The sequence below is a fragment of the Neofelis nebulosa genome, chromosome 8 (genome assembly GCF_028018385.1).
Source record: "Neofelis nebulosa isolate mNeoNeb1 chromosome 8, mNeoNeb1.pri, whole genome shotgun sequence".
NCBI lineage: Eukaryota > Metazoa > Chordata > Mammalia > Carnivora > Felidae > Neofelis > Neofelis nebulosa.
Window position 1 is genome coordinate 128,271,868 of NC_080789.1, and position 24,510 is coordinate 128,296,377.

General features: G+C 38.9%; 1 long non-coding RNA gene across 1 annotated transcript in view; it reads right to left on the reverse strand.

The window, feature by feature from the left end:
* Positions 1 to 4,875: 4,875 nt before the first annotated feature.
* The window catches only part of LOC131483552 (uncharacterized), a 43,369-nt gene continuing 23,734 nt past the window's right edge, over positions 4,876 to 24,510 (reverse strand). The window contains exon 2 of the long non-coding RNA XR_009247764.1: positions 4,876 to 5,103. This is a non-coding gene — a long non-coding RNA (uncharacterized LOC131483552). The remainder of the gene's footprint in view (positions 5,104 to 24,510) is intronic.

Genomic DNA, 24,510 nt, shown 5'->3' on the forward strand with positions numbered 1-24,510 from the left:
AGTTATTTCTGAACTGGGTCTCAAGCAAGACAGATTTAGAGAGGTGATCATCACCAGCCTTCCAGAAAAGGGGAAAGCATGAGTAAAGGTGGATGGGAAAGGAAGAGCCAAAAATATTCTGGTAATATAGTCCATTTGATCTGTCAAAGAAGTTCATCCTGAGAGATACGTAAAGAGGAGTATCATAGACAATGTATGTAGAAGTTTTAAGTGATAAATTATGAGGGATATTAAATGTAAACGATGGTCGTGTTATTTCTACCTGGAGAAAAAAAAGATTCTTTATATCAAGAGTCATGGCCCCCTCTGCTGGTCAAGAGTAAAAACACCCTCAACCGATCATTGTAATGGTTAGACAAAGACTGGACGTTTTATTAAACTATCTGGTAATATTAGCGATATCTTGGAAGATCTTCTTTCAGGCTAACCATGTATTCTTTTCTCTATACCGCATTTCAGAAACTTATTAGCGACGGAAAAGATTCGAGTGAGTTGAGGGATTCATTTAAAGTTATTAAACGGGAAATGTCAAATTGCTTAAATGAAATTCACCAGAGTTCGTTCTTCCTCATCATGGTTGTACTTTCTGTCTAATCTCACTGAAGTCAGGGCAAACACGAAATATGTTATTAAATGCATTTTCTGACTGCCTAGAAGAGAGCTATGTATAAGTAAGACTCATTCTGTGAGCTTGTGAAAACACCGTTTCTATCCCAAATCCACTGAAACATACATGCCAGAAGAGGAGCTTGCCAATCTGCACTTTTAAAAATGGCCCCCAACTGATTCTTTTCAGATCGCTTGAGGAAACACTTTCCCGACACACACCCCTTAATCACCTAAAACTCTTGAGCTAACTTGTTGCTCAACAGCTGACTGCTGATTATCCTCGGTTAATTAGCACCACCTGTTTAACAAAAGTGAATCACTCCCCATTGTCCATTAGATCAACTCTAAAACCTCTCTCTGGCAGGAATTCAGGCTCTCCACCAGCTGGTCTTGTCTCCTGCGCTCAGATCCCCGTCTGAAACCCCGACTGCAGCCTGGCGTCTCTTGCGCTGGCCCCCAGTCTGCCATGCATCTCCCAGAAGAACCATTACCCTGCGGGAAGATGTGACTTCTCCACTTCTCAAGTCTCACCATGTACAGCACCGACTTACGCAGCCTGCCATGGTCTTAACTCTGAATCCTACATGCTCTGCATGCTTTAGACCTGCTTCTAAGTGCTATGTAGTGTTTTTTGGCTTCTTAACAATTTGTGAGCCCATACATGTGTGGGCATCCCCAGCAGGTTTCTCATTCATTCTAGTTAAACATTAGTTTAACTTTTATGTGAAGGAGAGGCCGGGGTGGTATGGGGGAAGGACACAGGAGGACTGTAGAATTCAGCTACTACTCTCCTGTTCCCAAAACTTTCCTACCCTACCCGCCCCCCAAACACAAACCCTGCATTTCGGGATGCCCTCTGCGGATCTCATCATCCTCAAGAAGCTCCTCAAACATATTTGCTCCCACCAGCCCATGTGCATGCCCTTAGAAAATTGCCTGTAATACAATATCTTGGTCTTACCCTTTTTTTCATGTTTGATAAATCCTACAGACATGATAGTACAATTTTGGAGCCGGCCTACCCCATAGCCAGCTCTCTATATATCAGAGGTAGGTCTCAGCTACCTAGCAAAATTTTCTAGCCAGTTTTTTAAACTTCTGTATATACCATGGGGTGTATCGTGATTCAGGGCACACTGAAGCTCTTAAATCCATACTGGAGGAGTTTACCACAATGCGAGCACTTGTCACCATGGCTTGCTTAGCGTAACATCACTTTAGCAATTCCAAGCCTGTGAAATTCACCAATACTTCAGTTTCTAGCTACACAACTGACTAGTTAACCTGAAGACGCCAACCCTAAAACGTTACAAGTGCTCTATGGGGAGAAGCCGATACTCTTTTAGATAGATTAGACACGAATTTTTAAATTATTTTAATGTTTGTTTATATTTTTGACAGGGACAGAGTGCAAGCCGGGGTGGGGAAGAAGGAGAGGGAGACACAGAATCCGAAGTAGGCTCCAGGCTCTGAGCTGTCAAGCACAGAGCCCAATGCAGGGCTTGAGCTCATGAACCATGAGATCATGACCTGAGCTGAAGTTGGACACTTAACCCACTGAGCCACTCAGGCACCCCTTAAAGACAAATTTTTAAAATCACCTCCCGTATACCCATCACCCAGCCCAACAGCCGTCAACTACAGTCAACCCACTGCCCCACCCGAACTCCCATCTACTCCCTTCAGTCCACATACTATTTGAAAGCAAGTTCCTTTTATCCAGAAAAGAATGACTTTTTAAAAAAACAAAACCATGTACTTATATCTAAAGTATTCTCTACTATTATTAAATATCCAGTGTATAAATTTCTAATTGTCTCACACCTGGCATAAATGGATTTATTAAGCTTTACTAAAAATCAGGATCTATTTCTTAAAAACAAGAGAATCGGGATATTACCCAAAATTGTTTTACTTAAAATGTCAAAAAATATAAAAATGCCAGGCATATTGGACACAGAACCAAAGAGAACTGGTGATTAGGAAGTAAATGCACTTGCCCCAGCAGAAGCCCCCTGAATATTCAGACTTGAAGGCTATTTTGTTGACATCTTTGATGTAACATTTTTGTCTGCAGTTAGGCCTGTGCTATCATGAGTCAGAATATCAATCCATTCTGACCGTATATATTATATTCAGGGCTGAATTTCAGCCAGAGCCCTGCAGAGTCCCAGAAATGTGGAATATATTCCATAACAGTTTGTTACTTGATTTGAAATGAGCAAACCACCTTGGGCTAAGTATTTTTGCCTACTTAACAAGCACCTATTTGATGTGGGCATACCCATTCAAAGAAATGGCCCAAAACAGAGCACGACGTAGGCATCCAGTTTATCTGATGAGGTTGCACAGTAGTGGTACTAGTTTCCTATCGCTGCAAAGCAAATGACTACAGACTTAGTGGGTTTCAGCAATACCCATGTGTTACCTCACAGTTGGGTAGGTCCAAAGTGTGGGATAACATGACTGGGTTCTCTGCTGAGGGTCCCATGGGCTTAAATGAAGGTATCAGCAGGCTGCTCTGTTACCCGAAGGATGTAGCAAATCCACTTCCAAATTCACGAGTATTATTGACTGAAGTTAGTTCTTTTGCAGTTGGTGGACTGAGGTCCCCATTTCCTTGCTGGCCGTCAGCTGGGAGCTGCTCCTAGATCCTGGGAGTCACCTGCAATCCATGGTACATGGTCCCCTCCACTTCCAAATCCAGGAACACTGCATCACATGTCCCTCAAACTTTGGATCTCTGGCCTCCTTTTCTTCCACCGCTTGTTACAACTCTGCTTTGAAAGGGCTTGTGCGATTATATTATGCCCACCAAGATCTCCTCCCTTTTGCCATATAACATAATCATGGGAGTTGTCTCTTATTTCACCACCCCCAAAGGGGAGGAGAGGCTACAAAGGCAAGGGTCATCGGGCTCGTTGTCATACTCTGCCTACTGCATATGTGACCTTAGCAGTAGTAATTATGATTTATTTTTAAAAAGGGGGCACCTGGGTGGCTCACTTGGTTAAGCATCTGCCTTTAGCTCAGGTCGTGATCTCACGGTTCCTGAGTTCAAGCTCCGCATCAGGGTCTATGCTGACAGCCTCAGAGCCTGGATCCTGCTTCAGATTCTGTGTCCCCCTCTCTCTGCCCCTCCCCTGCTTGCACGCACTCTCTCAAAAAAAAACAAAGAACCATTAAAAAATTTTTAAAACAAAAAGATTAAGGGCATATTTACAAATTCAACAAACATATATGGCCCTCCAACGCTATACCAGGTGCTGTTCGTACAAAGTTTAATAACCCGTGGTCCTCAAGGAGAGTGACTTATGGATCCATCTTTGCTGTGATGAATGCAGCAATGGAGCCCCTGAAAGGTACAGTGGTGGCATAAAGGAGGGAGGGGAGGATCTGAGTCTTAACGTAGGATTGTATGTGGGTAGTAGCTTAGGATGAGGAATACTGAATCACCAGAGCAGATCACGGAGGGCCTTGCCTATCACACCAAAGAATTTTAGAGGATGACTCTATTCTGTAGATAAGATAGAGTCATTGGCGGTTACCAAGCAGGGGAATGATGTGACATTTGCTCCAAACACCAGACACCGAGCTGCTAGCACAATACCGGCTACACCACATGCAGACTGACTCACTAGTATTGTTAACTGCGTTTGGGAGAAATGAGTTCCGATGACCTAGTGGCCAACGATGTCCGTGCAGTTTTCAAAGGAACCTAATTTATAACCACTTGGTCACCTAGGCACTGAGAACCTCTGACTCAGCCTGGCATCTCCTCCATCACTGTCCTGTGACAAATTTCTAATTTACCAAAATCTACGTCACACTTCCAAAATTCCACGACTTTCCCACCCACCCTCTTCCAGGCTTTTCAGCTACCTACAAAAAGGTTTTCTTTTACACACTGGAGTCAAAGCTTTGCACATATTTAAAAAAAAAAAAAAAAAAAACCCTGCACATTTTATACCTGCTGTTGCTTCCTGAGAAAAGGTTACAGGAATCTCAAGTAAATTTTAATGAGTTAGATTCCTTAGGTCTCAGAACTGATTTATGTGGAGAAGCATTTGAGATTTTGTAGTAAGTGTATGGGTGACATGAATTATCATGTAGGTGCACCCCCTTCCCATACATTGTCCTTTTATTTTAAAAAGTTACCAAGCTACAGGAACGGAATAATTCTTAAATGTCACTGTTGGATCCCTGCTATGTATTTAGAAAATCAAATGTCTGCTTCCTAGAAGTGACTCATCATTAAGTCTCCCGTCGGTGAAATACATTGTTTAAAAAAAAAAATAATAAAAGTGGGGGAGGAAAGACTATTTCCTGATGAAGATGGAGAGGGGGGGAAATTAAGTAGCTGTCTTGCCATCATCTTCTGTACTTGTACACCCGTCCTCGTCTCTCTCATGTTACCAGACGTGTGTGACTCAGATTCTATTTGAAGTTTCAACTCAACTAGCCTCCCCTGAGAATGGAGTTTTCTGCCAAAATCTGTGAAGTAGAGAAAGAGAGGAGCATGAACATTCAAGATTCCTGACATACAAGAAGACAGGTCAACAGTTTTAAATAAGAAAGATCAAAAGTCACAATATTCGTAGAAACTCAAAAGAAGATGTCATCTTTCCTATAAATATTATTTCAGAAATTCATATTGCTATAAGGTAATGGGAGATGGGGGGGGGGGGCTTCTAAAAATTACCTTCTGAAACACCGAAATTTCTCAAAAACCATTTTATTTTATTCAACCAAAAAAATTTTTTTTTCTGAGCACCTACTATGTGCTAGCATTATACTAGGCATAGGATACACAATAAATAGTGAACAAGCTACCTCAACAGATTGTATTTTAACCAGGGAGTATTGGGAGTCTTGTCTAACTTTCAAGTGCCAACCAGCTATAGGAGGTGGAGTTTTGTTGCTTCATTTTTTATTCAGTTTTATTGAGATTTAATTGACATACAACACAAGGAAAGTGTAGGTGTGCAATGTGTTCGATACACTTACACATTGCAAAGGAATTACAAGTCTAGTGTTGCTGGTACGTGCATCCTGTCACAGTTTTTTGGTGGTGAGAACATTTAAGATCTACTCTTAGCAACTTGCAAGTATATAATTCAGTATTTTTGACTGTAGTCACCATGCTGTACGTTAGAGGCCCAGAACTTATCATTGGAAGTCTGTACTCTTGGACCAACATCTCGTCCTTTCCCCCATTCCCCCAGCGCCTCGCAATTACCATTCTACTCCTCTATGAGTATGGCTTTTTTAGATTCTATTTATAAGTGAGATCATACAGTATTTGTCTTTCTCTGACTTATTTCACCTTCAAGCTCCCTCCGTGTCATCCCAAATGGCAGGATCTCCTCCGTTCTCATGGCTGGATATTCTGTCACAAGAATCCGCTATGTGTTCTTGACCCATTCCCCTGTTGACCCTTGAGTTGTTTCCCTATCTTGGCTATGAAGTAAAATGATCTCTCCAACCAGATGTTAGGTCTTCTTTCTCTGAAGAATCCACTTTATTTTTGCCTTAGCCCACTCTTCCTCGTATTCAAATTATTTATGTAACTGTCCCTTTATCGCCACTGTCACACAATCACTGCCCTGCCCCAATATACCTTTAGAATGAAATCTCCTGAAACCAGGACCCTCTTTTTGCCTCTTCTGCAGCCCTCAGCACAAGTGTTAAGGAAATACTTGTCAAATTAAAATGTATTCCTTAAATACATGTAATTGTCTATAACTTCAGTGACTCTGAAAATTCCAAGTGCATCATATGATGATTTAGTAGAGCTATGAAGGAGTTTCACGATGCCTTACCACACCCATTCCTGTGGTCTGTCAAGTTTATGGAAGAATCTACTATTTTGCCTTTCCCTGGGTTAGCAAAATTGCCAAAATACGTAAAGCCCATGGAATAGTACTGAGGAATGAAACATTATTTTCTGACATAGTATTAGAAAATGGATTGTCTAAAGGACGTGTTGTCCAGATTCCAGAGTTATCTGATATCCACAACACAGATCAGCCAAATTTCTGTGAGATGGGCCCCTGTGCAGCTTTATGGGTTAAAGAATTAACCTTTCCTTGCCTTAAAAAATTACAATAAGTGGGTCATTTTTACAAATACATATAAGGGCATTTAAATCTTTGTCCCAATATCAGCCAAGATATTAGATATATTAAAGAATTTGGAGAGTTAAAAAATATTTCTGGGAGTTTGGATAAGTATCAAATAATAGTCTTCAAGAATCAAATCAGTTCACTTCATCTACTAACAGGCTCCAAATTCACGAACTTCTGGTGCAAACTAGAACACCTAACTTTTGGCTCAAGATCTCCTGAGTGACAGCTTCCACTTATGCTACCAAGAGCTATAGAAGATGGCTTTTGAGTGATTTTCTTGGTGTTAAGTACCGTATGTTTTTCATGAGATACAGACATACTGAAAATAGCGATATAATTCCCACTCTGAACCAAATGCTACTCTTCCATTGCCCACTCCCTGAAATCAAGTAAAATCCTTACTGCATCAGCAAACATTTTAACAATGTCCCCTTTAACCTAATTCTCCTAGTATTAACAATTGTTAATATTTTGGAAGAAACTTTACCAGCGCACTGTTACCCTAAGTCTTTATGTGGCAGGGAGCCAGGGGAGTCCTCTTTTGGAGAGGAGGATCGGATGTTCTGTAAGGCAAGAGAGCATCACCAAAGTCAGCCAGTGCATCAGGTGCCAGGAATAGAGGGATTGTTCTTGAAGGCTAACAGCTATTGTTTGGGTGACTAGATTTTATCAAGGGAGGTGGAGAGGAACAATTACTGTATCAAGTCAAAAGAAAGAAAAGTCGGGAAGGGACAAGTGTCCGAGACAAGGACATGTGAATGCCAGAGTGGGAAACACTCAACTCTGAAGTCCTTCAGGGCTCTCACAGCATTAATAAGTATGCTGAAAGTAAAGTCTAAAACAACATAAGAAAATCAAACTTTAACAACATACAACAAAACTCCGTATCAAGTGGATAGCTTTGAGCCCAGTACATTGCATCATTTCTAACAGTGACTTTTGTTAAACTCTTATCCAGCTCCAGCCGAGTAGAGGATATTAGTTTTTGTCACTATTTTGCAAAATGATGGAGTTTTTTGTTGGTAGAAATCAATTTCAAATAATGGTTACATGAAGACTCTTTGTGATTTAAAACAATGTTAGCCTTTGTTACATGGTTTTTACAAGTATTTCCATTTTGGTTGCCATGTAAACTACAAAATTAACTTTTATTTTATGTATTTTGTATTTACTGGTTCATTTTTAAAATAGATATTTATTAAACCACTATTGTAAGTAAAATGGTTTGCCAGGATATTATAGAAAATAAAGTATTTGATTTGGAGGCTTTGATCTGCATGGGATAAGGTAGAGATAAAAATATTAATAAGAATCAAGGGCACGAGAGAAGCATCTATATGTTTATTTTCCATATTGTAAATTTTAATTCGTTTTCCAACGATTGCATTTTTATCATTTTTTAAAAGTTAGAAAAACAGATAAAAATAAGATATGTTTTAAAATTAGCCATCATCTCTCCTTCTGACGGTAAACAGTATTACGATTTTATCTTTTATGTTTCAATCCTTTCCTCATACCTATTGGTGAATCATATGTAGCAGGGAAAAACTGAAGCAGCCATAGTTCTATGGTGGCTGAGAAGGATGCTGTGTCTGTCGTCAGAGTTCCTTGCTGTTTACAGTGCAGAATACATTTGTAAGAGATAGATACTTTAAAAAGTCAAGACTGTAGTCCTACCATCTGTTAAGTCTATAGTTAAGAGTCTTCGTCTTGGTTTGTCTCTCTGTCTCTGTCTCGTGCTTTTTCCTTTGCCCATTTGTTTTTGTTTCTTAAATTCTACATACAAGTGAGATGGTTACCAGAAGGGAAGCATTGGGGTGCGGCGATGGGGGAAATAGGCGAAGATGAGAGTACACTTATGATGAGCCCGGAGTAATGTGGAGAATTGTTGAATCACTCTGTGTTGTACATCTGAAACTAATATAACATTTGGGGCACCTGGCTGGTTCAGCCGGTAAAGTGTCGGACTTCCGCTCAGGTCATGATCTCACAGCTCTCGAGTTCCAGCCCCTCATTGGGCTCTGTGCTGGCAGCTCGGAGTCTAGAACCTGCTTCAGACTCTGGGTCTCCCTCATCTCTCTGCCCCTTCCCCACTCGTGCTCTGTACTCTCTCCCCCCAAAATAAAATAAACATTAAAATAATAATAATAGAAACACTGTATGCTAACTACACTAGAATTAAAATTAAAAACTTGATTTCAAAAAAAAAGAAAAGAAAACACCATGGAAAGAAAACTGGAAGGAAATATGCCATTCCTTGGATGATTAAAAAAAAAAAAAAGACAGTAATCCTACTTGCCTACTTTTACTTTTGGCATCCTATCCAAAATATCACTCCCTTAACCAATGTTATGAAGCTTTTCACCTAAGTTTCCTTCTAGGGGTTTTATAGGTTTAGATTTATAGATTTAAATCATTAACTCCTTTTGACTTGTTTTTTGTGTGTGGTGTAAGCTGAGGGTCCCATGTCATTCTTTTGCATGTAGATATCTAGTTTTCCTGACACTATTTGTTGAGACTGTCATTTCCCCTTTGTGTAGTCTTGGCACCCTTGTAGAAGATTAGTTGGCAGTATATGCATTCTGTTCTATTGGTGTGTATGTCTCTTTTTATTTCAGTACCATACTGTTTTAGTTACTATAGCTTTGTAATATATTTTGATATCAGGAAACCTGATGCCTCCAGGTTTACTTTTCTTTATCAGGAGTGTTGTGACTATCTGGGGTCTTTTGTGATTCCACATTAACTTTACTATTATTTTTTTCTGTTTCTTTAAAGAAGGTCATTGGGCTTTTGATAGAGATTGCATCAAATCTGTAGATCTCTTTGGATAGTATGAACATTTTAATAACATTAAGTCTTCCAATCCATAAACATAAAATGTCTTTCCGCTTATTATCCAGTTACAGAAGGACAAATACTGTGTGATTTCACTTATATGAGATATTCAAAATAGACTCAGAAATAGAGTATAGAATAATGGTTTCCAGGGACAAAGAGAAGAGGAAAATGAGGAGTTGTTGTTCAATGTGTATAAAGTTTCAGTTATACAAGTTGAGTAAGGCCTTACAACATTGTGTCTATAGTTAACAATACTGTATTGTACATTCAAAAATTTGTTAAGAGGCTAGAGCTCATGTTAAGTGTCCACCCCACAATTTTTTTAAAAAGAAGAAAGAAATACTAACTTGAATGATTTACCTACAAAAGGTCATTGAAAGAGAATAAAATTCTTCAGCAAGTGGTGCTGGGAAAACAGGACAGTGACATGCAGAAGAATGAACCTGGACCACTTTCTTACACCATACACAAAAATAAACTCAAAATGGATGAAAAACCTCAATGTAAGACAGGAAGCCATCAGAATCCTTGAGGAGAAAGCAGGCAAAAACCTCTTTGACCTTGGCTGCAGCAACTTCTTACTCAACACATCTCTGGAAGCAAGGGAAACAAAAGAAAAAAGAATTATTGGGACCTCATCAAAATAAAAAGCTTCTGCACGGTGAAGGAAACAATCAGCAAAATTAAAAGGCAACCTACACAATGGGAGAAGATATTTGCAAATGACATCTCAGATAAACGGTTAGTATCCAAAATCTATCAAGAACTTACCAAACTCAACACCCAAAACCCAAATATTCCAGTGAAGAAATGGGCAAAAGACATGAATAGATACTTCTCCAAAGAAGACATCCAGATGGCCAACCGACACATGAAAAAATGCTCAACCTCACTCATTATCCAGGAAATACAAATCAAAACCACAATGAGATACCACCTCACACTTGTCAGAATGGCTAATATTAACAATTCAGGCAACAACAGATGTTGGCAAGGATGCAGAGAAAGAGGATGTCTTCTGCACTGCTGATGGGAATGCAAGCTGATGCAGCCCACTCTGGAAAACAATATTGAGGTTCCTCAAAAAACTAAAAATAGAACTACCCTACAGCCCAGCAATGGCACTACTAGGCATTTATCCACGGGATACAGGTGTGCTGTTTCAAAGGGACACATGCACCGCCATGTTTATAGCAGCACTATCAACAATAGCCAAAGAATGGAAAGAGCCCAAATGTCCATCGATGGATGAATGGATAAAGAAGATGTGGTATATATACACAATGGAGTATTACTCTGCAATCAAAAAGAAGGAAATCTTGCCATTTGCGACTACGTGGATGGAACTGGAGGGTATTATGCTAAGTGAAACTAGTCAGAGAAAGACAAAAATCATATGACTTCACTCATAGGAGGACTTTAAGAGACAAAACAGATGAACATAAGGGAAGGGAAACAGAAATAATATAAAAACAGGGAGGTGGACAAAACAGAAGAGACTCATAAATATGGAGAATAAAAAGAGGGTTAAAGAAGGGGGTGTGGGAGGGGGGATGAGCTAAATGAGTAAGAGGCGCTAAGGAATCTACTCCTGAAATCGTTGTTGCACTATATGCTAACTAATTTGGATGTAAATTATAAATAAATAAATAAATAAATAAATAATAAATAAATAAAAATTTTAAAAAAGAGAAGAAAATAGATGTGGAGTATGGAAGGAAAAGAGAAAAGAAGATTGTAATGAAAGTGAATAGTAAAGCTTTGACTATGAAATGTGGTGTCTGTGTGTGTGTGTGTGTGTGTGTGTGAAAGAGAAAGAAGGGGAGGGAGGGAGGAAGGGAGGCAGAGACAGAGAGAGAACAGAAGAAACTTTAAGAAATGTGTGCCAACTATGCCACTATAAAGATTTAAATTGCTTTTCAAATTTTTGGAAGATGTTGAACTGTTACTTATTTGAATGAAGAGCAATAAATGGTTCAGCTTTATATGTATCATGTATTTACATATTTTATATAGTGCCTGTGGCACTTTCACCCATCCAAAATCATTCCCCTTTTGGGGAACTAAAATTTCAGTGGAGTAGAAGGACCCCAGACTTGCCTCATCCCTTTAACACAGTTAGCTAACAATCAAGTCATTCTGAATACCCAGGAAATCGACCTGAGGACTGACTGAACAAACTGCACAACTAGAGGGAGAGAGTAGGTCACATCGAGAAAGGAAGGAGGTTCAGAGACATGGTTTGGGGGAGAAACAGATTGCAGGTGCTGTGGAGGGAAGGGAGCCCTGGTCACAGAGAAAGACGAGAGAATGGAGTGCACAGAGATACACAGAAGGATAACACTTCCCCAAAGCCATTGGCTGGGAAACAGGAGAGGCTGATTTTCATGAGTTTTTACAACTAGCAGGGCTCATTGTATCACATTGATTAATTTGTGAATATTGAACCAACCCTGCAGCCCAGGAATGAATCCCACTTGATCATGGTGAATAATTCTTTTTATATACTGTTGAATTCAATTTTCTAGTATCTTGTTGAGAGTTTTTGCATCCATATTGATCATGGATATTGGCCTGTAGTTCTCTTTTTTTGCTGGGTCTCTGTCTGGTTTGGGAATCAAAGTAATGCTGGCTTCATAGAATGAGTCCAGAAGTTTTCCTTCCATTTCTATTTTATGAAACAGCTTGAGAAAGATAGGTATTAACTCTGCTTTAAATGTCTAGTAGAATTCCACAGGGAAGCCATCTGGTCCAGGACTCTTACTTGTTGGGAGATTTTTGATGACTGATTCAATTTTTTCACTAGTTATGGGTCTGTTCAAATTTTCTATTTCTTCCTGTTTGAGTTTTGGTAACGTGTGGGTGTTTAAGAATTTGTACATTTCTTCCAGGTTGTCCAGTTTGTTGGCATATAATTTTTCATAGTATTCCCTGATAAATGCTTATATTTCTGAGGGATTGGTTGTAATAAATCCATTTTCATTCATGGTTTTATCTATTTGGGTCCTCTCTCTTTTCTTTTGAAAAAGTTGGCTAGAGGTTTCTCAATTTTGTTTTTGTTTTTGTTTTTGTTTTTGTTTTCAAAAAACCAATTCTTGGTTTCATTGATCTGTTCTACTGTTTTCTTGGACTCTATATTGTTTATTTCTGCTCTGATCTTTATTATTTCTCTTCTTCTGCTGAGTTTTGGGTGTCTTCACTCTTCTGCTTCTAGTTCCTTTGGGTGTGCTGTTAGATTTTGTATTTGGGAATTTTCTTGTTGCTTGAGATAGACCTGGACTGCAATGTATTTTCCTCTTAGGACTGCCTTCACTGCATCCCAAAGCATTTGAATTGTTGTGTTTTCATTTTCATTTGTTTCCATATATTTTTAAATTTCTTCTCTAATTGCCTGGTTGACCCATTCCTTCTTTATTAGGGTGTTCTTTAACCTCCATGCTTTGGGAGGTTTTCTAGACTTTTTCCTGTGGTTGATTTCAGGTTTCATAGCATTGTGGTCTGAAAGTGTGCATGGTATGATCTCAATTCTTTTATAATTGTTGAGGGCTGTTTTGTGATCCAGTATGTGATCTATCTTGGAGAATGTTCCATGTGTACTCGAGAAGAAAGTATGTTCTGCTGCTTTGAGATGTAGAGTTCTAAATATATCTGTCAAGTCCGTCTTGTCCAATATATCATTCAGGGCCATTATTTCTTTACTGACTCTATGTCTAGATGATCTGTCCATTGTTGTAAATGGAGTATTAAAATCCCCTGAAATTACCACATTCTTATCAATAAGATTGCTTATGTGTGTGATTAATTGTTTTAAATATTTGGGTGCTTCCGAATTCAGTGCAGAGACATTTATAATTGTTAGCTTTTCCTGCATTATAGACCCTATAATTATTATATAATGCCCTTCTTCATCTCTTGTTACAGCCTTTAATTTAAAGCCTAGTTTGTCTGATATAAGTATGGCTACTCCAGATTTCTTTTGACTTCCAGTAGCATGATATAGTTCTCCATCTCCTCACTTTCAATCTGAAGGTGTCCTCAGGTCTAAAATGCGTCTCTTGTGGACAGAAAATAGATGGGTCTTGTTTTTTAATCCATTCTGATATCCTGTGTCTTTTGATTGGAGCATTTAGTCCATTTACATTCAGTGTTATTATTGAAAGATATGGTTTTAGAGTCATTGTGTTATCTGTAGATTTCATGCCTGTAGTGGTATCTCTGGTACTTTGTGGTCCTTGCAACATTTCACTCACAGAGTCTCCCTGAGGATCTCTTGTAGAGCTGGTTTAGTGGTGATGAATTCCTTCAGTTTTTGTTTGTTTAGGAAAACCTTTATCTCTCCTTCTATTCTGTATGACAGGCTTGCTGGGTAAAGGATTCTCGGCTGCATATTTTTTTTTTCTGTCCATCACATTGAAGATTTCCTACCATTCCTTTCTGGCCTGCCAAGTTTCAGTGGATAGGTCTGCTACTACCCTTATGCTTATACCTTTGTATGTTAAGGCCCATTTATCCCTAGCTACTTTCAGAATTCTCTCTATATCCTTGTATTTTTCCAGTTTCACTATGATATGTCATGCAGAAGATCGATTCAAGTTATGTCTGAAGGGAGTTCTCTGTGCCTCTTGGATTTCAATGTCTGTTTCCTTCCCCAGATTGGGGAAGTTGTCAGCTATCATTTATTCAAGTATACCTTCAGTCCCTTTCTCTCTCTCTTCTTCTGGAATTCCTATGATACAGATATTGTTCCCTTTAATTACATACTTAGTTCTCTAATTCTCCCCTCTTGATCCCAGATTTTTTTAGCTCTGTTTTTTTCAGCTTCCTCTTTTTCCATAATTTTATCTTCTAATTCACCTATTCTCTCCTCTGCCTCTTCAATCTTCACCGTGGCCACCTCCATTTTATTTTGCATCTCATTTATAGCAATTTTTTTTTTTCAACGTTTTTTTATTTTTATTTTTGGGACAGAGAGAGAAGAGCATGAACGGGGGAGGGGCAGAGAGAGAGGGAGACACAGAATCGGAAACAGGCTCCAGGCTCCGAGCCATCAGCCCAGAGCCTGACGCGGGGCTCGAACTCACGGACCGCGAGATCGTGACCTGGCTGAAGTCGGACGCTTAACCGACTGCGCCACCCAGGCGCCCCATATAGCAATTTTTAAGTCATCATGACTATTTTTTAGTTCCTTGATCTCTGCAGTAATAGAGTCTCTGCTGTCTTCTATGCCTTTTTCAAGCTGAGCAATTAATCTTCTATTATTCTAAATTCTTGTTCAGTTATACTGTTTATATCTGTTTTGATCAATTCTTTAGCTGTCACTTCTTTCTGGAATTTCTTTCGAGGAGAATTCCATTTCATCATTTTGGCTAGTTTTCTGTCCCTTATGAGTTTTAAAAGCTTGTTAATGTGCTCTGCACCTGCGAGCACTGTCCAGGGCCTGGTCCTTCAGGAGGTGTTTTTTTGGAGAGTGTTACTTGCTCTTTGTTGTGACTTCGGTTATTTTATTTCTCTCCTTGTAGTGTGTTTTGGACCCTCCACGAGGTGTGCTTTGATTTGTTCCTTGAAGTAGCCCTGGAAAGGAAAACAAAACAGACAAACAAAAGGAAACAAAGAGACGCAAACACATAGACAAATAAAACAAACAGGCAAACACACACACACACACACACACACACACAAACACACACATAGCAGTCCAAAAGCAAAAACACCAGGAACACCAGCTACAAGTAAAGAACAGGGTGGAGGTGATGCTGATGGAAGAGAGGAATGACAGGGGTGGGGAAAGTGAGAAAATAAACATTGACTGGGTAGAGAAACTAAATGGCTTAATCCAGAGAGAGAGAAAGGAAAATAAAGGAGGAGGTTGGGGGGCGGAGGGGGAGAAGATAAAGTTACCCAGACAGAGAAACTATACAGCTTGATTATTCCAGAGAGAGTGAAAGCAAAGTGCAGAAGATGTAGAGCATGTATCAAGGGAATGGATTAAACATGTCTGCTTAAACAAACCAACAACCAGAGTAACCCAGCTAGAGGAGGGAAGAGATAAGAAGGGAGAATATATCTAAATATCAAGAATTGTCCTGGAATTAATCCAGGCAATGCAGCAGCACTGATCTGGCTCCACAGCATCTATCCGGCTCCAGCAGACAGGGGCGAGGCATGGTGTAGGCTGGCCCCACCTCCACTGTGGGCCCCGGGATGGATCCGTGAAGCCCCACCTTGGTGGTGGTGGGGTGTGGGTGGTGGGGAATGGCCGTCCCCCCGTCTCTTCTCCATGGACCCGGTGGACTCCATTCGGGTCGTACTCACTGTGCCCTGGGAGTAGATGGGGCGGTCCTTCTCGCTCCACCAACTCCCCTGACCCAGCTCTTGGCTAGTATTCAAAGTTCAGCTCTGTGCACTCTGGCCCTGGGGAAGCACCCCTCTGTGCGGCTGGATATGTGGTCCCGGCTGGCTCTGTCTGTGCCGCCACACTTCAGGGAAGACTGCCTGCTCCTACTGTGGACTGCTCCGCCAACCTCGCTGCTGAGCCCCAGGGGTGGCAAACGCAGGCAGGCTTTGTCTTTTCCCACAGCATTCCAGGGAGGGGGCCGCTTTCTCCTGCAGACTGCACCCCTAACTTCCCACCGAACCCAGGGCTGGCTCCCCTCCTCCCCAGGTGCATGAATGGGCAGCTGGCCACAGTCCAAAGAAAGCCCCGCAGCTAGAGATGGGATCCCTCTTAGTCCCAGTCCGAAGTTTATTTCTTGTCTAGATACAGTCCCATGCTTCCCGCTTCCCCAGCTACTCTTTCTCTTCCCTTTGTCTCTCTGCAAAAGGGGATCCCTCCCCTCAGTGCCCACGTGGCCCATTTTATCTCCCCCAGTTCGCAATCACCCACCTAAAGCCCATCAAGGGTGTCCCGGTGTCTCCCTTTTAGACTCAGTCTCTTTTCCTCCCAGACTCTTGGGGTTCAGAGTCCTTTGGCTTCAGCTCTTCTTTGTTTGAGACACACAGGAAGTATGGATCCCCCTACTTCTCCTACTTCTTTCTGTGTAGTTCCCTACACAGAAATTTGGTAGGACAGAAGGGAGTGGCATGATATATACAATATGCTAAATGGGAAAAATATGCGGCCAAAATACTCTACCCAGCAAGGTTATTATTCAGACTAGATGGAGAGATAAAGAGTTGCCCAGACAAACCAAAACTGACAGAGTTTGTGAATACTAAACTAGCCCTGCAAGAAATATTAAAGGGGGATCTTTGAGTGGGAAGGGAAGATCAAAAGTGACAAACACAAGAAAGAAACAGAGAAAATCTCCAGAAACAACAAAACAAGTAATAAAATGGCATTAAATACATATCTATCAATAAATACTCTGAATAGAAATAATCTAAACACTCCAATCAAAAGACATAGAGTATCAGAATGGATTAAAATAAACAAGACCCATCTATATGCTGCCTACAAGAGACGAATTTGAGACCTAAAGACACCTGCAGATTGAAAGTGAGGGGATGGAGAAACATTTATCATGGAATGGATGTCAAAAAAAAGCCAGAGGAGCAATACGTGTATCAGACCGACTAGATCTTAAACCTAAGATTGTAACGAGATGAAGAAGGGCACTATAGAATAAAAAGAAGACTATCCGACAAGGAAATCTAACAGTTTTAAATATTTATGCTCCCAATATGAAGCACCCAAATATACAAAACAATTAATAACAAACATAAAAGAACTAATTAATAATAATACAATAATAGTAAGGGGCTTTAATATTCCACTTACATCAATGGACAGATCATCTAAGTAGAAAATCAATGAGGAAATAATGGCTCTGAATTACACACTGGGCCAGATGGACTTCACAGATATATTCAGAATGTTTCATCCTAAAACAGCAGAATAGACATTCTTTCCAAGTGCACATGGAACATTCTACAGAACAGATCACGTAGTATGTCATAAATCAGACCTCAAAAAGTACAAAAAGAATGAGATCATACCATGCATCTTTTTCTGACCACAGTGCTATAAAACTTGAGGTCAACCACAAGAAAAAATTTGAAAAGACCTCATATCTCTGGAGGTTAAACATGTTAAACATACTACATGAATGGGCCAATCAAGAAATCAAAGAATAAATTTTAAAATAGACGGAAATAAATTAAAATGAAAACACAATGGCCCAAAACCTTTGGGATACAGCAAAAGTGGTCCTAAGAGGGAAGTATATAGCTCTATAGGCCTATCTCAAGAAGAAAAATCTCTAACGACATAAACTTACACCTAAAGGAACTAGAAAAATAACAACAAAAGAACCCTAAAGCCAGCAGAAGAATGGACATAATAAAGATTAAAACAGAAATAAATGATATAGAAACTTAAACAAACAAACACCAGTAGAACAGACCAATGAAACCAGAGCTGGTTTTCTGAAAAAATTAATAAAATTGATAAGCTTCTAGCCAGACTTATCAAAAGGAAAAAAGAGAAGACCCAAATAAATAAAATCACTAATGAGAGAAGAGAAATCATAAGCAACACCACATAATACAATTATAAAAGAATATTAGGAAAATTGCATGCCAACAATGTGGGCACTCTGGAAGAAATGGATAAGTTCCTAGAAGCATAAACTACCAAAACTGAAACAGGAAGAAATAGAAAACTTGAACAGACTGATAACCAGCAAAGACCTTGAATCAGTAATTAAAAATCTCCCAAAAAGCAAAAGTCCAGGGCCAGATGGCTTCACAGGCAAATTCTACCAAACATTTAAAGAATAATTATTAAAAAAAAAAAAAAAAAGAATAATTATTACCTATTATTCTCAAACTATTCCAAAAATTAGAAATGAAAGGAAAACTTCCAAACTCATTCTATGAGGCCAGCATTGCCCTGATTTCAAAACCAGACAGGCACCACTAAAAAAGAGTACTACAGGCCAATATCCCTGTTGAACACGGATGCAAAAATTATCAACAAAATATTAGCAAATCAAAGCCAACAGTACGTTGAAAGAATCATTCACCATAATCAAGTGAGATTTATTCCTAGGTTGCCAAGGTGGTTCAATATTCGCAAATCAATCAACATGGTACACCACATTTATAAAAGAACTGTATGATCCTCTCAACAGATGCAGAAAAAGCCCTTGATAAAGTACAATGGCTGTTCATGATAAGAAACCTCAACTAAGTAGGGATAGAGGAGACATATCTCAACTTAATAAAGGCCATAGATGAGAAACCCACGGCCAATATCTTCCTCAATGGGGAAAAACTGAAAGCTTTTCCTCTACAGTCAGGACCAAGATGGGGATGTTCACTCTCACCACTGTTATTCAACATAATACTGGAAGATCTAACTTTATTAAATAAATAAATATTTATTTATTTAAATTATTTATTTATTTAATTTATTGTTTATTATTAATTTATTTAAATTATTTATTTATTAAATATTTATTTATTTAAAGAAATAAAAGGCAACCAAATCAGCAAGGAAGAAGTCAAACTTTCACTATTTGCAGATAACGTGATACCCTGTATAGACAACCTAAAAGATTCCACCAAAAAAAAAATGCTAAAACTGATACACAAATTCAGGAAAGCTGCAGGATACAAAATCAACATTAAAAAATCTGATTCATGGGGCGCCTGGGTGGCGCAGTCGGTTAAGCGTCCGACTTCAGCCGGGTCACGATCTCGCGGTCCGTGAGTTCGAGCCCCGCGTCAGGCTTTGGGCTGATGGCTTGGAGCCTGGAGCCTGTTTCCGATTCTGTGTCTCCCTCTCTCTCTGCCTCTCCCCCGTTCATGCTCTGTCTCTCTCTGTCCCAAAAATAAATAAAAAACGTTGAAAAAAAATTTTTTTTAATCTGATTCATTTCTATGCAGTAATAACGAAGCAGCAGGAAGAGAAATCAAGGAATCAATCCTATTTACAATTACACCAAAAACCATAAGATAGCTAGGAATAAGCCTAGCTAAAGAGGTAAAAGAACTATACTCTGAAAACTATAAACTGTTGATGAAAGAAATTGAAGAAACAAAGAAATAGGAAAACATTCCATGCCCATGGGCTGGAAGAACAAATATTGTTAAAATGTCTCTACCACCCAAAGCAATCTACGTGTTTAATGCAATCCCTATTAAAATACCACCGGTATTTTTCATAGAGCTAGAACAAACAGTCCTAAAATTTGCATGGAATCACAAAAGACTCTGAGTAGCCAGAGGCTTCTGGAAAAAGCAAAGCATGCTGGAGACCTCACAATTCTGGGCTTCAAGTTATATTACAAAGCTGTAGCGATCAAGACAGTATGGTACTGGCACAAAAATGGACACATAGATCAATGGAGCAGAATAGAAACCCAGAAATGAACCCACAACTGTATTGTCAATTAATCATTGACAAAGCAGGAAAGAATATCTACTGGGAAAAAGATAGTCTCTTCAACAAATGGTACTGGGAAAACTAGACAGCGACATGCAAAAGAATGAAACTAGACCACTTTCTTACACCACACACAAAAATAAATTCAAAATGGATTTTAAAAAAACCTAAATGTCAAACAGGAAACCATCAAAATCCTAGAGGAGAACAAAGGGAGTAACCTCTTTAACCTTGGCTATAGCAAATTCTTACTAGATATGTCTCCTGAGGCAGGGGAAACAAAAGCAAAAATGAACTACTGGAACTTCATCAAAATGAAAACCTTCTGCACAATGAAGGAAATAATCAACAAAACTAAAATGCAACCTATATAATGGGAGAAGATATTTCCAAAGATATATCTCATAAAGGGTTAGTACCCAAGTTCTATAAAGAACTTATGAAACTGAACACCCTCCAAAAATAATAATAATAATCCAATTAAAAAACTGGCAGAAGACATGAATAGACATTCTCCCAAAGGACACATACACAAGGCCAACAGACACATGAAAAGATGCTCAACATCACTCATCATCAGGGAAATACATATCAAAACTACAATGAGATATCACCTCGCCCCTTTCAGAATGGCTATAATTAACAACACAGAAAATGACAAGTGTTGATGAGAATGCAGAGAAGAATACTCTTACACTGTTGGTGAGAATGCAAATTGGTCCAGCCACTCTGGAAAACGGTAGGAAGTTTCTTCAAAAAGTTAAATTTAGAACTACCCTATGATCCATCAATGGCACTACTAGATATTTAACCAAAGGTACAAAAATACTGATATGAAGGGATACATGCACCTCGATGTTTATAGCAGCATTATCTACAATAGCCAAATTATGGAAAGAGCCCAAATGATGTCCATAGACTAATGAATGAATAAAGAAGATGTGATATATATTATATATGACATATATATATATACATATATATATATATATACTACATACATATATATATATGGAATACTACTCAGCCATAAAAGAGAATAAAATCTGCCATTGGCAATAACCCAGCTATAGCTAGAAAGTATTATGTTAAGTGAGGTAAGTCAATCAAACACAAATACCATATGATTTCACTCATATGTAGAATTTAAGAAACAAAACAGATGAACATATGGGGAAGAGAAGAGAGACAAAGCAGGAAACAGACTCTAACAAACTGAGGGTTACTGGATGGGAGGTGGGTAGGAGGAATAGGTTAAATGGGTGACAGGCATTAAGGAAGGCACTTGCTGTGATAATACTGGGTATTGTATGTAAGTGAGGAGTCACTAAATTCTACATCTAAAGCTAATATTAAACTATATGTTAACTGACTGGAATTTAAATAAAAAATGTTAAAAATAAAAAGTATTTAGAGCCCCCCCCCGAAGAAAACCTAAAATTATTCCTAGTATCTCCTGAAGCCAGTATTTTCAACATGACCCAGAAGTTATATTAAAAAGTATTTTATATATTTCTAGGTATATTTTTTATTATTTTTTCATTTTATTGCTTTGAGACAAAAATGTGTCCTGTATGATTTATACATTTACTAAGAAATGTATTTGTGACCTAAAATACCGTTGATTCTTCTAAATGTCCAAAGGTTCTGTTAAAGAGAGTAGATAAAAACTCTTTTTGGGTTGCAGTTTAATTTTTTTTAATGTTTTTATTTATTTTTGAGACAGATAGAGACAGAGCATGAGCAAGAGAGGGGCAGAGAGAGAGGGAGACACAGAATCTGAAGCAGGCTCCAGGCTCTGAGCCGTCAGCCCAGAGCCCAACGCGGGGCTCGAACTCACGGACCACGAGATTGTGACCTGAGCCGAAGTCGGACGCTTAACTGACTGAGCCACCCAGGCGCCCAGATAAAAACTCTTTTTAAGAAGCAAAGCTTATCGTATCCATACATACAAGTATGTATTTAATTGTAAAATTGATGTGGTTTATTGTATTAATCATATATGCATTTTCAGAAATATGATATACGGAATGTCCTGAAATATTTTCCCCATTCAGACCAACTAGAAATGATACATAAAACCAAGCACACCCCTTTATATTAATAGCCTAGCCTTCCAGAAAGTAAGGAAAATTCTTCATAAGAGCAACAGAGGTAGAATGTAGGCTGCAAGAATCAGAGTGGTAGCCAAAGCTGAAGCTTCTTGACTGTGTTTTTTAAGAGACTTTTAGGGGACAGGAAATAGGCCTTCTGCCTGCCCAAGGGAGTTGGAACTGAGAATTCACCCCCCACGCTTGTTAATAGTTGTAACATTCCCACTGCACATAGAAGTTAAAGATATGGCGGTAATAATACCAAGCACAGGAAAAAGGAAGTGAAAGCAGTGTTGCGAGATTGGTACATTCCATATGAAGAGGTGAAGGCAGGCTCTGATAACTTAAAGATACATGGTAAGCCTAGATCAGCCACTAAAAGATAAAGCTAAGCAGGGAGACAAATGGAATTCTAAAAAGTACTCACCTGTTCCAAAAATAACGCAGGAAAAAATAGGCCAAATAGAAAACAAAGAGCAAGATGATAGATTTGAAGTTCACCAAACTGATAATGACACTATATGTGATGTAGGTGGATCTAGAAGACTGAGGGAAACAGACCCAGGCCACGATTTCGTTTATTACTTTGCCCCATATGCCTGCACTTGAATGGGGAGATGGGGAGGCTGGGGCAGGGATGACATTATTTTGGGTCCCTGGATATCAGCGTCAACTTGGATCTTATATCCAACAGTTTACAAATGATCTGGGGATTTCCCCTTCCCCAATCTACATTTATCAAAATAAATGGTCATAGTTCTCTTTTTTAAAGGACTAGAGGAATCACGATTTTTTACATGCGTGGAGTTGCAGAGTCCTTCCCCAGGGGAACCAGGCTTCTTTCTCAATTATTGAGTTCAGGGTCTGAAAACTAGCTCTGGTCTAGCCACTAGACAAAGGTTCGTGATTTTCCATTGGGGCACCAGCCTTATCCTCTACTCACGCATTCTTTCTTTCTTTCTTTTTTTTCTTTACTCCATTCATTAGTTCTAACAGCTTTTGGTGGAGTCTTTAGGATTTTCTTTTTCTTTTTCTTTTTCTTTTTCTTTTTCTTTTTTTTTTTTGGTTTAAGTATAATTGATAATGTTAGATTAGTTTCCAGTATACAACACCGTGATTGAGCAATTCTATATATTTTGCAGTGCTCACCGTGCTATATGTAGTTACCATTGGTCACCATACAAAGTTTTACAATATTATTGATAGTCTTCTCTATGCTGTACTTTTTCATTCCTATGACTTGTAAGTTTGTACCTCTTAATCCTCTTCATCTATTTTGTCCAACCCCCATTTCCATCGCCCCTGGTAATCACCGGTTTGTTCTCTGTATTTCTGAGTCTGTTTCTGTTTTCTGTTTTCTCCTTTGTTTTGGAAATGAGTGAAATGATATGGCATTTGTCTTTCTCTGTCTGACTTATTTCACTTAGCATAATACCCTCAGGTACACCCATGTTGGTGTGAATGGCAAGATTTCATTCGTTTTTATGGCTGAGTGATAGTTCATAGATTTTTATTATACAATACCATGTCATCTGCAGAGTCAATTTTACTTCTTCCTTTCTGATTAGGATGGCTTTTTATTTTTCTTGCTTTGGTAAGGACCTCTGCTACTGTGTTGAACAAAAGCGGCAAGAATGGACATTCTTGTCCTGTTCCTGATCTTGGAAGAAACCGTTTTAGCTTTTCACCACTGAGTATATTAGCTGTGGTCTTGTCTTACATGGCTTTTATTATGTTGAGGTCCATTCCCTCTATACTCACTTTAAGAGTTTTAGTCATAAATGAATGTTGAATTTTGCCAAATGCTTTTTCTGCATCTATCAAGATGATCACTCAATTTCTATCCTTCATTTTGTTTATGTGGCATATCATGTTGATAGATTTGTGGGTGTTGAACTATCCCCACACTGAAGGGATAAATCCCACTTTATCATGGTGTGTGATTCTTTCGATGTATTGTTACATTTGGTTTGCTAATATTTTGTTGAGGAATTTTGCATCTATGTTCATCAGGGATATTGGCAGGTAATTTTTTTTTCTTATAGTGTCCTTGTCTGGTTTTGGTATCAGGATAAGGCTGGCCTCATAAAATGAGTTTGGAAGTATTCCATCCTCTTCAATTTTTTGAAATAGTTTGAGAAAGATTGGTGTTAATTCTTTTTTTAATGTTTGGTGCAATTCACCAGTGAATCTACCTGGTCTTAGACTTTTGTCTGTTGGGAGATTTTTATTACTGATGTAATCTCTTTCCTAGTAATTAATCTGTTCAGATTTTCTTTTCTTCATTATTCAGTCTTCATTCTTTATTTCTTTTGAATATCTATATTGCAAAATACCTTTCCTGACTACTGTTATGGGCACTGTGATGCGTCACTCAGATCCCCTTCAATGAAGGACTAGATGTCCCTGATGCTGATGCCAGTCACAGTGGAAAATAGTCTTCAGCTGCCTA